Source organism: Simochromis diagramma, unplaced genomic scaffold (assembly GCF_900408965.1).
Source record: "Simochromis diagramma unplaced genomic scaffold, fSimDia1.1 OVJJ01000705.1, whole genome shotgun sequence".
Classification (NCBI taxonomy): domain Eukaryota; kingdom Metazoa; phylum Chordata; class Actinopteri; order Cichliformes; family Cichlidae; genus Simochromis; species Simochromis diagramma.
In genome coordinates, this window is record NW_024387448.1 from 3,501,343 (window position 1) to 3,516,214 (window position 14,872).

A 14,872-nucleotide genomic window follows, 5' to 3' on the forward strand; every position below is an offset into this window, starting at 1 on the left:
TAGACCTGACCTACAGCATATCTATTTGCTCACTCCCAGCTCATCATGTAACGGGCCCTTCCCTTTCCACTGAAATACACTGGATACAGCCTTCAGTTCCCTTATGTTATGACCTCTGTAAACATTTTCCCGATGGATTTATGAGCTCACTGTTTAGCTTCAGGTCATCCTGAATAAAACTTAATTTAGTACATTATGGTCCTTGTTAGAGGCAGAAAGAAGGGTGTGCTCATTGGCTAATGACCTGAAAAGTCTTTAGACAGTGATGGTGCAACGTTTCCTCCAGATGCTTTGTAACAATTTGTTTCTAAAAGCTTGGATGACAGCTACTGGTTGACACTTACTGAAAGCACCAAGGCCTTGTCCATGTGCATATCTCTTAGATGCTAGTGACAGAACAGCAGTAATTAGTAAAGGTCTAAACTGGTTACCAGAGATGGACTGGAGACCTGTGTACCCTGCCTCTTGCCCTAAGACAGCTGGGACAGGCTTCAGCCCCCCGGCAGCAACAGACGTGTGCAGATCAACAATGTGGAGTGCAGGAGAGAGTTCAACCATGGAGCGTTCAAAGTTTGGAAGTACTGACATTACTTTGAGTTTGATTCCGTAAAAAGACAAAAACATTAGTGTCCACTGTACACTCACGCTTAAACTTCAAATCTGAGCAAGCACTGAGCACGCTGCCACGAGAATATGAACTTCACAGAGAAACCCCGGATCCCCCCACTGACATGACCGCTGTGGCACCGGGCCAACCTCCAGCTAAACAGGTGAAAATAGATTTAAGAGCGACAGGACTCAGTGCTGCTGAATCTTTAATTTTGTTTATTTTTTGCTGTGTTTGTGTGTGGTGTGTATCTATTTGAAAGAGTGAGTGTAAACACAAAAAAAGATATTTTATTTTATATGCTGGAATATGCAGAAAATAGGTTTAAATGTTAAACAAATTTCTGTTTCATATAATTTAATTTTTGTTTATGCATTTTGCATAAAGTTAAATGATTAAACCTAATAAAACAACTTTTAAAAAGAGACTTTTTCATTTGATTCAATTTTATATGCTGGATTATGCAGAAAAAATAGAATTGGGCTAAAAGGTCTATTGCTTTATTACGTATTCAGGTTGTGTATCATGTTTTTAAAAAGTAACAAAGTAATAAAGTAACTAATTACTTTTGAAAATAAATAATCAGTGAAATAACGGGGAAAAAAAAGTGAAATAACGGAATGACTTTCTTGGAGAAGTAATCAGCAATTAGTAACTAATTACTTTCTTCAAGTAACTTGACCTGCTGGTTACTGATTTAAATGCAACCAGAAGTCATAACTGCTTCTGTATTTTGCGTTTCTGTTTCTGTTTCAGTCTTGAGATTTCTGCACTTCTGTCTTAATTCTTTCTGAAGTGGGTGAGGCTCATTTGAAAAAGGCTGACGTCACAATATTTCCCTTCACAAATCAGAGTAGCAACATTTGAATAGAAAGATCTGTGGAGTTACTTGCTTGTGTTGCCAAATCCAAACAACACAGGCACTGCTTACAAAACAGATTAGCTTTGGTGTTGACAAGTAACTAAAAAAAGAACTGAGAATATCTTTTTTTCTAAACTGAACTTGTGGTAGTTGCTGATTTTGTCTCAGATTTTGAATATTACAGGTAAGCAGTAATTATTCAAGGCCAGACTGGTGCCCCAGATGAAACCCTGTGACGTCAGCCTCGGATGACTGCAGATATCTCAGATATCATGAATTTTGGGGGGCAGACCTCAATCCTATAGGATTGAGGTCTGGCCCCCAAATTTAATGATGTTTAAGCCTCTGGAGTCAAGTAGCCATTTTTGACTACTTTTGATTTCACCTTTAAAAAAACTGTTTACCGGTACCTTGTTTGGGGTCATTCTTCTCAGCACAACTGCAAATGTCAGACTTTATGGTTATGGTTTGATATTGATTTTAAAAAAAAAAATCAGAGTAGGAAATAATTTTATTTTTGAATTTACTATGATGACCACAAACATGTTTAAATCATTTTTATAATTTAAAATGCAAATAAAAAGCATGTAAAAATTTTGCAAACAAAGTTATATACAACTATTTATATTAAAATGTTACACCTGTCCAGCTGGTGACAATGATTACATTGTAGTTTGTCTTTCGTGGCTTGGCCTGCATCTGTGACATCCAAAAAACCCAAAACAAAAACCGATTTCACTGTATACAGACTATATTCTCCAAACACGCTAAATGACACAAATCTCTCAAATGTCAGAAAATCACTGTTGATGTCGCTGTTCTTTCTTTTGCCATCACTCACACAACTATCCCCTTTTCCTCAGCAAACAAATGCAATGTGCTGCCAGATAATGTGTGGATTGCTGGCATTTAAAAGCCTGTACGTTTTCACTTTGATATGTATCTGTACTTTTTTTTTGAGTAAAACATGACTGTATATTTACTCAGATGTTGAAAGTCAAACCTGTATGGATTGATTTACAGCACAGGTTACCTTTCAAATGCCCCCCAGTGATGGTAATTTCACAGTCTAAGAATGCAAGCTTGTCATTTTTCATATCCTCCCTTGTGACCTGGTCCATGAACTAAATGTGATCAGTGATTTGTGGCAAGTCCCGACATTTGATTTTCACCTAGGTGTAAACCAGGCCCTTCTATGTATTTATATATCTTAAGTTAATAATCTGTGGTATGAGATCCACTCAGTAGGGTTGTCCTGTTCAGACTGCTTCAGACAATCTCTGACCCTTTTCCTGTAGACATTACCCGGATCTTGTTTCAGATGCTCCGAGGAGAGAAAACACACTCATGTCAGTCAATACTGACAACGTCATCATCCTATCAGCAGAAGGAAATTGGAAAGAAAAGTGTGTAAGTTGTAGTTGGCCTCACAACCGTTTGTGACTTTTGTAGCTTGCAGTGCTCCTTGGCAGAGATTTTATTTCATTCTTTACTCATCCTGGTTCCTATATGCTTGTAATTGGCAATTTTTTCAACAACAGGTGAATGTCACACTGATCTGGTAAAACAAGTAGGAAAAAAGATCCTGCAACAAGAACTCGACTTTACCACAATGCACCAAAATCACCAACAATTCTGCTGAAGAAGGAGGTCATTTGGACTGTAATACTGGAAACAGAGAGAAAATGAATGATCTGTGCAGGTAACTCTCAAATCAAGAACTCAGGCTGATCAATCCATGCTTTGAACCTTGAAGCTCAATATTTAAGCTTTCAGAGTCACAATCCTCTTTCACTGATACATTCTGTCTCTAGATTGAAGTGGCATGTGTTGTAATGTGTCATCTAAATGCAACATATCTGAGATATTATCCAGCGATGTGATAGGAGTGCATGATCTGGTGTACAAGGAGTAAATTGTTAAACAGCTGTTTCCTACAGTGTTCCGGAGTCATGCTGCACCTCAGGACAGGAAGCTGGTGGATATTGAGCTTTGCAGCAGGAGATGTGTGGGCAGAGCAGCACAGAGTACACAGAAACAAATACCCATTACTAATAAAAGAATACTTTGATTTGCTTGTGTAAATAGCAGCAAAAGCATTTGAGAAGAAACAGAAAGGATCTCAACAGACTTCTGTCACATCCTGCTTTTCCTACTGAAGCGGCGTCTCGGATGTTTGCTGCTGCAGCTTCTCGGCTAAAAAGGAAGTGGGGAGCTGTAGGGCAACAGGCAAGGAGAGGAAGAACGATGCAGCTCTGTTTAAACAGCTACTGCAAGATGTAACCTGGAGGGCAGGACGGTGCTTCAGCCGCAGCAAGATCACATATGCAGCTAATGCAACTTAAAAGGCGGATAAGGAAAAGCTTTTTGAAAGCATATCTATACAGAAAAAGGAAATGGTTTATGAATAATTTGTCACCCTGAGGGACCGATAGCAGGAGAGGACAGGAGGCGATCGGTGGAGCCTCCTGTCAGAATACTAGAGATGGAAAAAAGCATCCCACAGAGAGAGAGAGAGAGAGAGAGAGCAAACAGTTCACACAGTCACACAGAATGAGCCACGCACAGAAGGTATAGCATGCATTCTGCACCGTATAGAGAAGAATAGCACAGCATGACGCACAAAGTGTGCACATTGCGTTTTTGCTTTCATGTCTTTGTCTGAGAGATAAATGAAAGAGAGACACAAATGCACAAAATATACATGCATAAATATTTCTTTCTTTGTGAGGACATGACGTCTCCCTGTACCAATCAAACCTATGCTCGGATAAATGTTTCTCTTTTGATCTTTCTATAGAAAAGCAGTAAGTATCTCACCTAGAAGCGAACACATGCACTTGGACCCTTTTCACCACCAGCACTAAATGTTTGCAAGAAACAGAGGATTATTTTGAAGAAACACTAACAGACAACAGGCCCTTCAAACAGAGTTCTGTTCAACAGTCCTTTTTGGACCAAAAACAGGAATACCACTAAGAGCTCAGGCAGTCATTGAGTTTTTTGTGGCATATATATAGCTATGCCTGACAGACATAGGGCTGTGGTCTCAGTCAGCAGCAGCACAGCATCTCCTCCTCTTATCATCGACACCTGTTCATCCGGCGTGCTTGAAACTTGTTAAGTGTATGCCTGTGACAGAAGAGACATGCACAAGTGTTTTTAATCTTTGGAAACATTTTTAATTTGCAGAAAGACTTAATAACTGGGAAAGACCCAGGGTATATAAATTAAAGGTACGGCGTTCAAAAACTGCTGTTAACTGTCGTCTAATTCAAGTGTACAGTTCTACCTATAGTATGCTCTGTAAGACACACACCTGGCAGCTTTTCATTTATAGTGAGTTTGCTGCTTAACTCAGCTGTCAATATGCTGGGTGTCTGTTGTCTGATATATATTTACTCTGGAGCAAGCTGTCAAACAGTGCGGTACGAGTCAGTGAAACTCACTTCCATCTGATGACAGCGATGCTGAGGTGAGTTGCGGAGGATTTCCCAAGTACCAATATGGTCACAGTCAGTAATTGTGACCATACGGTAATACATAAATTGGTAATAAATAAACATGTTTATGCACTTTTTTGAGTGTTATTGCCCCGACCTCAGTTCAGGAGATGAAGCTTGAGGATACAGTGCAAATGAGAGAGGAGAGAGACAGATAGTACTGAAGGAGGAAAACATAATGATATATTGTGGTCATGTATTTATTTTGAAAGAGTTCTCTATGATCTTAAAATTAAAGATAACTTAAAAGGCGTTATACATATATAGCTGGTCTCTAAACACATAAATAATACGAGATTAGGCATAAAGACAATCTTTGCCACTGTATTAAAGATGGCAAGACAACATGGTGGCTTCCTCGTGTAGTTTTAATGAATTATTTTAATGAATTATTTCCAGGTTTATGCATTAATGAACCTAAATGTGTTAATAGCTCTGGCTGGCATTTTTAAGCCCAATTCAGAAGCTCTAAAACTAAATTGCAACCCAAAAACCACCCTCTATCTTTGGGTGAGGATTGAGGAAAATGTTCTTACTTTCACTGCTAAGGTCAAAAACTGAAACTGGTCTTCACAAAGATAAATGCAAAACGACATCCAGTTTTCATAGTCTGTCAGTCAAACAGAGGAACAGGATGGGGGTCAGAAATGGCAGTAATGATCCTGCTATGAATAAACCAGTTGGAGGAAGTAGAGCTCCCATTAGGCTTCCCTCCTTAGGCTATTAATAACCAGAAAGCTAATGCCTGTCCTGCAATCAATACACACACCCACTAGGACATGGTTAAAGACAAACTGTGATGTTTGATCTATTAGCACTGCTCAGCTGGTTGAAAGGAGAAGGAATTGGGACTCTTATGGCTGCTGTTATGTTTTAAATGATAATATTAGAGATATAATTTGTCATTTTTGCTTCTTTTTGTAATAAGAGATCTGATCAGTGTGTTAAAAATAACAGCAGATGTATTTTTGTCATCTCTGGGGTACAAGGCTTAAAGGAGCTGAATAAATTATAACTATAAAGAGAGCAAATGCCATGTTCTCAACAATCATTATGATTGGCAACTTCAATATAACTTTAGTTGTAGAAGTACTGCATTTATTGGCAGTAAAATGAAGCATTGTGTTTCTTCAGGCATTATACCTCAGTCGTATTGGCTGTTAGGCACCAGCCATTTGGACTATATTTGGCAATGAGTTCATTGTTTTGTAGCTGTTTTCTGTTGAGGCTACTGTATTTTTTATTTTTTGGTGCTAATTTCAGTTGGGTTTTATGTTTATGTCTGTGTTTTAATGGGATTAGCTCTCTCAGAAGAAATCCTGTCATTGTGCAGATTCTTTCAGAGTGGCATCAAACAGCAAAGCCTCTTACACCGAACATTAACAACCGTTTGCTACAAATGATCTCCTCTTTGATGTAATTTTAATTGAACTATTATGTGGGTCGTACTGTGACTTATTTTTTACAGAAAAGTAAGCAAAAGTGAGCCCGAGCTCATTTCAAACACTTTATACTGTGTGTGCAATTAACACCAAATTCTATAAAATCAGATGTTTGTAGTGACTGTCCTGTGAGCACAGCTAAGAAAAACAGGCTGTCCTCTTGATTTAAAAAACAAAACAAAAAAAATGTCATGCTTGACTGTCAGTGTGTACAGGGGGGATTAAAAATATTCATGGGAAATGAATGTGGTGTGTTGGCAAAACAGGTAGTTGTGAATCTGAAGTGTTGTCTGAGCCTTCACCTGTTCTACTTGCCTGTTTTATTGAGCCAGTTTGGATGCCACCTCTCAATCATCAAGGCTGTCCTTGTGTAAGTGCTGAAGGAGTTATTAAAATTTCTACATCAGCCTTGTTGGCTGTTACGACCCCCTCTGCTAGGCGTCAGGGAGGGAGTAACATACACGAGCCCCCCAACACAAAACTGAGTAAAGCAAAAGGTTTTAATTAAAAACTTTAAACTTTTAAACTTTAAAAGATGGTTAGTAAGAGGAGACTTATCTGTTATGAGGATAATTCACAGAAGCTCGTCTCCTAGCTCTGTTTCCATACAAAACAAGGCAGTGGCAGCTAGCCACGAACGTTGGTCTCCCATCATTCTCCCATCAAAGACTGGAGGTTTATCTATAATGCACATGCACAAACAAGCAGAAAAAGCTGCTGGAGTATCACCTTGATAGGCTCCAAGTGCTATTATGAACATGTCCAAGAAATGGAAACATGCTACAGTTTTCAATGGGATCCAAGGCAAGCGGAGCATCCGGTGAGATTAGCCAAATGAGGGCCACAAGATGGCAATTTATTTAAAAGATGGATGCAAACAGGTCAGAAGCTTTACAATAGAATGCTGTATGAGATGAAAAGATAGAGATCATTTTCACAGCACATTTCCATTAACAACAAAAAGAAGCATATCAATGATATTCCATGATTTGTTGACCAACTACAGTATTTCATGTCTCTGTCACAGACTAGTTTCACATAACTGCAAAATATCATTTCCAAAACTTTGTCCAAAGCATTTTGTAATTTGGATTGTCTCGCTCACCAATTCTTCCAGGCTGAGGTTGTTAGTTTGCTAATAGTTTGTAGACTTACTCAGTAAATGTGCCACTCTTAAGTCTGCCAGGATGCAAAGTGGACCTTCACTCCACAGCCTCCACTAAAGTTCCAGGTGACTGTTGTCATTTCCTTTCTACATATTACATACAGAGAGACCCACAACAACACTGAAGAGACACAAAACTATCACAAAGAGATGTAAAGCAACCACAAAAAGATTCAAAACAACATGTAAAACAAACACAGAGATATAAAACAACTACAAAGATAGACACAAACAACCACAAAGAAATGCAAAGCAACTGAAAACAGATGCAAGATAACTACAAAGAGGTAAAACAGAGCTACAAAGCAGCCATAGCAAGTGAACAAAATGAAATCAATATAAGAATGAAATTCTATATATTTGTCAGTTACCAGGATTCATGGAGTTGATCAGTTCATTAGCTTTGGTCTAAAACAGGAGCTTTAAATTGTGGCTTTCTCACCCAGGACGAGTGAAGATTATCCCAAAAATATCCAGCTAGTGGGAAATGAAAGCTGAGTGCACATCACCAGTCAAATCCATCAAACTGATCAGCAGAGGTTTGATTCACAGTGCAGTCTCACTCAGTTGAAATCAACAAGATTGTGGGCTGACCTGCTTATAGATATAATGGCTTGTCAGACATAAGGATGAGCCAGAGGTTGATGGATCAATACGAAGCTATAGTGCCAAAATTTTTAATCAAGGGAAAGATACGTTTCTGTGTGTCCACAGCTACAGTGCCTGGTGTAAGAATTGTAAAGGATAAGTCTAGGATCACATAGATGTGAATTTGTGTAGACAAATGGAGCTTTTAGCTCCCAGAAGCAAGAGGGTGAGAACCACAGGATACGTCTATCCATCCATTCATCCAGCACTAATCTATTACTTGTCACAATGTCTTCCAGCCCTGCATACTCCTATACAACAAAGACCTGCAATGAAGAAGCAGGATCCTTCTTAGATAACAACACTAAGAAATAGTGTAATTTGTATTAATGTAAATAGTTGTATGCAAATTGCATCCCCATCTTCAGTCTTTTATTTTTGCAGACAAAAAACAGCTCAGCCCACAAAAGTGAGCTTATTAGTGTGATACCTTTCAGATAATATTCAGTGCTTCAAAGCTGTTTGATAGTGAGATAGTGCCTGTCACCAGCTCAGTGTGTGTGTGTGTGTGTGTGTGTGTGTGCATCCAAAGAGTACGTCCATTATCAGCCCACAGCTGAAGCACACATTTAGAGAGAAGAGGAAGAGAGAGGATGATGAGGCTTGTGAACTTAAAGGCTGTACATTTCTCAGCTACTATAAAAAGGACAGAAACACAGATATATATATATATATATATATATATATATATATATATATATATATATATATATATATATATATATATATATTAGGGGTGCAACGATACACAAAATTCACGGTTCGGTTCGGTTCGATACTTTGGTGTCACGGTTCGATATTTTTTCGATACAAAAAAATGTTCATGCATTTTTAATTTGTCATTTATTAAAATTATAAATATATATTTTAACTCAAAAGTACAGTTTTTAAATTTAACCCTAACCCTTGTGCGTGTTTTTTATTTTGACAGCGAATGCTGCGGACCACTTATGTGCAGCCCTGGTTATTTAGCTCATCATATTGCAGCCACAGAAATTCTTTTGTCCATGAAACCATAAAGCTGCACTTTCTTTTTGCCTTATAGTCTGATTTGTCATAACTTCTCCGTTTTGTGGTAAGCTTTTCTTTGGCTGTCACTTCTTCACCCTGACCTGTCTTATTTGGCTCAGCAGAACTGAAATGCTTTTACACGCTCACTCACATAAGCTCAGCGATTCTCTGCGCGATCAACCTCTCACATGTTTAAGCTTGCTGCGGGAGATTTCACTTGTCATGTTTGCATAGTAAGCTAACGATTAATAAGACGATGTCAGAGGAATTGGTGCACAAATTATCATCACTCACAGATCAGTGCTGTCGCTCTCTATACACAGTTCGCACGATTGCAAAGTGAAAGCAAAAAAACAAGCGCAAATTCAAACGCGACTTCAATATGTCACATATTGACAGTGGCTCACCGATGCCAATGACATAATTACCCAGCTACATTTCTGAAAGAATGCAAAAGCATTGACATATATTTTTCCTACAATAGCCCGACGGGCAGGGAAGAGATAGATTTTGGTAGCCCGACTGGAAAAAATCGCTAGCTCCGGGACGTCGGGCTAGCGATATTGCAAGCCCTGTATCTGATTGAGGAATCACTCATCTTTGGAAAAGAGAGTTTATTACAGAGAAATGGCTCTTTCCAAAATAAAAGCTATACTATCCGCTTCTTCTGGGCTATATTCTCAGCAGCATAAGGAGAATCATGTGCTAACAGCTGTCTAAATGACTCGGCTAAAGTTAGTAGCATGCTTGTTGTTTTTGTCTTTGCACTAGGATGATGTCGGCGTAAATGTGCAGTCATATTCGTTGTGTTCCCACTAGTGCTTTCAGGTTAATCTCGTTGAAATGACCTTAACGCCACAACACGGCAAATCTCCGTTAACGAGCTACCGCCGATCGCTCCGTGCATGGGCTAGACGGCAAACACGTTAACGAGCTAACTGCGCTAACACACTAGTTCACACCAATGTAATTGAGCATTGCATGGCACATCCAACATACTGTTTTACTTTAGTCCATGACTCGCTTACCTTCAGGGTCATACGTCACATGAAAACCAAAATAATTCCAAACGCCAGATCTGAATGTTGTAAGTAGAGCTTAACTTCTGTCTCGCTAGCTTGCCCTGTGCTCTTCCTTCTGACGATGCTGTCTGTGTTGAGCGCTCAGTGGATCTGCGCGCGACAGTGCAGCCTAGGCGGAGTAGTCGAACACAGATTCACTGAGCGCTCAACACAGACAGCATCGTCAGAAGGAAAATTGATAAAATAAATTACAAATGTTGTATTGTTCGATACATATGCGTACCGAACCGAAAGCACTGTATCGAACGGTTCAATATCGATACGAATATCGTTGCACCCCTAATATATATATATATATATATATATATATATATATATATATATATATAATTTTTTTTTTAAACTAAGCGTATAAAGAAAAATAGAAGCACTCTCCTAATGCTTACAGCATAAGGCTCCTTTAAATGATTAATGTGAGAATCACTTGCACAAAAACAGAGCATTATCACCTTCCAATGTCCTTGGCCCATCAAGCCAAATGGCTGCTCTTGGGGCTCTAAGTGTTAAAATGTGCAAACTTGATGAAATTACTTGTGTGCTGGAATAAAATCACAAGGAAGTATTGTAGTATATTTGTATTTGTATGGGTAGCAAATTTCACAAGTTGTGTTCATAAAGAAAAAATTGTTCTGTTTAACCAATCGCACTTCAACTGAAGTTTGAATATGAGATTGTGTAAGTGGGGGAAAGTTATGTTATTTTAGTTTAATTTAATACACTCTCTTACACAATCTCCCTCCCTTCTGCTGTTGCTTTTAGACTGGAACATAAAGAGAACAGCAAAAGCGGCTATAAAATTGATTTTTAATAGGTCTTAGTTCATTACATTTGTCTGGGTGAGGCATGGGCGTGATGGATGCCAGAGGCAGTTTAATAGAACAGCCGTCACACCTGATGTTCTCTGGCCAGTAGAGAAGAGCTTTTGGCGCTATGTCACACTCACATGCAGGGGATTCAGAAAATATTCAGATCCCTTCACATGGGGATGAAACAAATTAAATTCCGCTGCTCGCACTTGGTCCCAAATCAGTGAAGAGGAAGATTGAAGAACTGGAAACCACAATGGGGTTCAGTTCATTTTAGTCCAGTTCCCTGTTCAGACAGTATAGACAGTCAGTGTGAGAGCCCACATGTTATACTTTTTAATAGGAAGACTGATAAAAAATAAAAATAAAAATAAATCAAAGTCAGAGGCTTATATCAGAAGCTTAAAGCTCCTCCAGCCCTGCTGAAGCTGAAGGACGATGACAGTTCAATGAAAAAATGAAGTTAAACCCTGTAACAATAACCCTGTAATTATAACACAGTACTCTTGAACTTAATTGATGGTGAACCTTTGGAATGAGGTTGCGCTGTTGAAGACATCCACTGGGTTGGTCAGATGGTTCTATGAAAAGAGAAAATGAGGAAAAACTATAAAAATAACTACCTTCATTTTACAGAATGACTGGTTTGATGCAAAGGGTTTACTGTACTTGCTTGTGTATACAATATATTAGTCAGAGTTGTCATACAGAATTTTATCTAATTCTTTAAAAGTAATGAAATATGTGAACTTTATGTCTTAAACCTACAATACCAAATAACAGAATCGTAAGAATTAATTTTTGCCTGGTTGCATAAAACCAAATGATGGTAACTAGCTACTGTTATCACAGATTTGCTCTGTTCGAGGTCGTGATATTATCTTTGTGAAGTTGGCAGAAAAGGGACAGTTTTCATGCTCAACATAAAGGGCAAATATCACAATACAGCAACACGTTGTAATCAATTTGCAGTCTCAGTCTCATCCTCAGTCCTTGGTGTCCTTTTTTGTTGTTCTTCAGCTGATCATCCTTAACACATTATTTATTTATTTATTGTATATTGACTGCTCTTCAAAAATTACACACACCACTACAGGCTTTGATAATGCCTCCTCGTGCAAACTGTTTGATTGTAGTTTTCAGCAGGATTATTGTTGATGCATGAAGTAATTTTCTTTTTCATTCTTCCAAGAACTGGTTAAATGATTAAGATGCAAATATGTAAAGTACAGTACACATAAACCCATGCAACACCAACACCAACACCCAAGTCCTTTTTGTCATCCAAAATCTTTATGTTTGCATGAAGTCAAATCAAACTTTTCATATCCATTAACTAGTGAGATTTAACTCCTACTGCCTTCCTACTTTTGGGGTGCTTAATCAGGGTTTTGCCTGGTTTAGTTTAGAGCCTCTCAAAACATTTTGTGTGGTGAAGTAATGTTCCTAAGACACAACCTCAGTCTTATAGTTGATAAAGTGGTAGAAAATGTGTAGAGTATGTTCTCGAGCCTCTCACATCCTTGAAGTTACTCAGGATCTTAGCTCGGTCTTTCAATCATTCTCAACCACCAGCGCTCGTGTCCCATTTTGACCTCCAGGCTTCCAGGCGATACTTGTCACAGATGTTCATGTACAGTATTGGGTCATATGGTTTTTGTGTCCCATGTATGCCCTCTTGCTAACATTTTGCACCCTGCTGTTTTGTGCTGGATTGTCTCAGGGGTATATATGCACAGGCTGCACCTGGGGTCTTGCCTGGTGTGGTAGATCCCAGCCTCTATGGACCTTTTGCTTGGAGTTTGTTGCTGTGCTGCCATTATTAGTGCATCTGTCCTATGTTTTAGTCCAGCTTTGTCCAGCTGCTTTGTCCAGCTGCTGGTAGGATTTCAGGAAGTCAGCCACAATCTGCTGGTGGTACATCCGTGCAAGGATTTATCCTTCGATGACTATTCCTTCTCCTCCTTGGTTTTCTTCTTTCTTCAGGTTTCTGCTGCATGAGGAATTCACTAAGGACATGATAAGTTGTGGGCATCTTCCTGATTTACTCATGGATCTTTGTTGTCTCATCCTGGATAGTGCTTCTTACAATTACTAGTCCTCAGCGTCCATTGGACATTGTAACTAGTTGAAATCCTCCATGCATAATAAGGAGGTTCCTTGTCTTGATGTCAGTGGCCTTTATCTTCTCCTTTGGCCAGCATTATCCCAACAGAGGAATCTGATAACCAGCAAGGCGTAGGTGTTGATTGTTAAGATAATAGTAAATGGACTGGTTCTTATATAGTGCTTTTCTACTCTAAGCACTCAAAGCGCTTTACACAACTTGTTCATTCACTCAATTCACACACATTCGCACAAGCACTTTTTCTTAGCTGTTACTAAGTGCTTCCTATCTAACGTTCACACATGCATTCATATTCCGATGGATGCATCGGAGAGAAACATGGGGTTAGCGTCTTGCCCAAGGATATTTGGCATGCAGACTGGAGCAGACTGGGATCGAACCACCAACCTTCCGGTTAGTAGGTGACCTGCTCTACAGCCACCCCATATTATGTTCTTCCGAATTAGCTGTCTCCATAGGACTTTCCTTACCGTCTGCAGGTATTTGGTGGTTGTGGCTTTCCTAGCAGCCTCTTCCTGATTTCCATTTGTCTGTGGGATTCCCAGGTACTTGTAGCTGTCCTCAGTGTCTGCAATGTTGCCTTCTCCTAGTACAAACCCTAAGTTCTGACTGTCTTCCCTCTCTCTGTTGCCATGTGACTACAGTTTTCCAGTTCGAATGACATTCTGATGTCACTGATGTAGGCCCCAATGGTGTGAATCAGTGAATCAATACCTTGTTAACTCCTGGCATACAGCTTACTGTGATCCAGGTAATTCATCAGCAGGTGGTTAAGGATTGCTCAGTTCCGTAGTGTCATGGTTGCGGCTGTGTGCAGGCAGGATGAGGACCCAAACGCAAGCTCACAGAGGCAGGAATGAACTCAAAACACAGCTTTATTGCTGGAGAGAAAAACCATACAAACTAAACTGGAAACTATAACATATTACACGGAGAAACACACGGCCATGAATGAGGGAGAACGCGACACAGAACTGAGGGAGACGCAGACATAAATACACAGAGGGTTAACGAGGGAAGTGGGAGCACACGGGGAACACAGGTGACACTGATAATCATAATAAGACATGGCAGGAGTAAATGCAACACTGACGGGAGACTGTCAAAGTAAAGCAGGAAGTACACAGAGGTTCAGACAGGAGGAGAGAGAGCACGGGGAGAGCACGGACATAACGGGCTGGGGAAAACATGGAATAAAACACAAGGAGGGGAAACGAGGGCTCACAGATACACAGAGGGGCACACAGGGGGTAATCAAATAAGGAACATCTTAACAGAACAACCTAGAAACCATGGCATAAATAAAGAACAAAACACAAAACACACAAAAACTAAGAATGCTGGGCCAACATGGCCCAGGATCATGACACGTAGTCGGTATCCGATCATCTTGTTGATGATCAGACTGAAGGGGTTCAGCCCTGTGCAGAACAGCAGTGGGAACAGAGCATCTCCCTGGTAAATCTCACATTCAATGGTGTCTTGTGCTATTGGCTTGAAGTTGGCCTCTGCTGTTGCCTGCCACATCTCCAATGAATTTCTGTGGAAGGCTCTTGGGTTCCTGTTGCTCTTTTATAGTTCTAGGCATTTCAGGATGTGAAGGAACAAGTAATAGGCT

General features: G+C 39.6%; 2 long non-coding RNA genes across 2 annotated transcripts; one reads left to right on the forward strand and one right to left on the reverse strand.

Moving 5' to 3' along the window:
* Window positions 1–2,010: 2,010 nt before the first annotated feature.
* Window positions 2,011–5,024, forward strand: LOC120722795. The gene is made up of 2 exons (XR_005693597.1): window positions 2,011–2,879; window positions 3,011–5,024. It is a non-coding gene; the product is annotated as an uncharacterized LOC120722795 (long non-coding RNA).
* LOC120722796 lies at window positions 3,614–13,638 on the reverse strand. The gene is made up of 3 exons (XR_005693598.1): window positions 13,509–13,638; window positions 12,192–12,193; window positions 3,614–3,624 (listed from the first exon to the last, which is right to left on the reverse strand). It is a non-coding gene; the product is annotated as an uncharacterized LOC120722796 (long non-coding RNA).
* Between the last annotated feature and the right edge of the window lie 1,234 nt (window positions 13,639–14,872).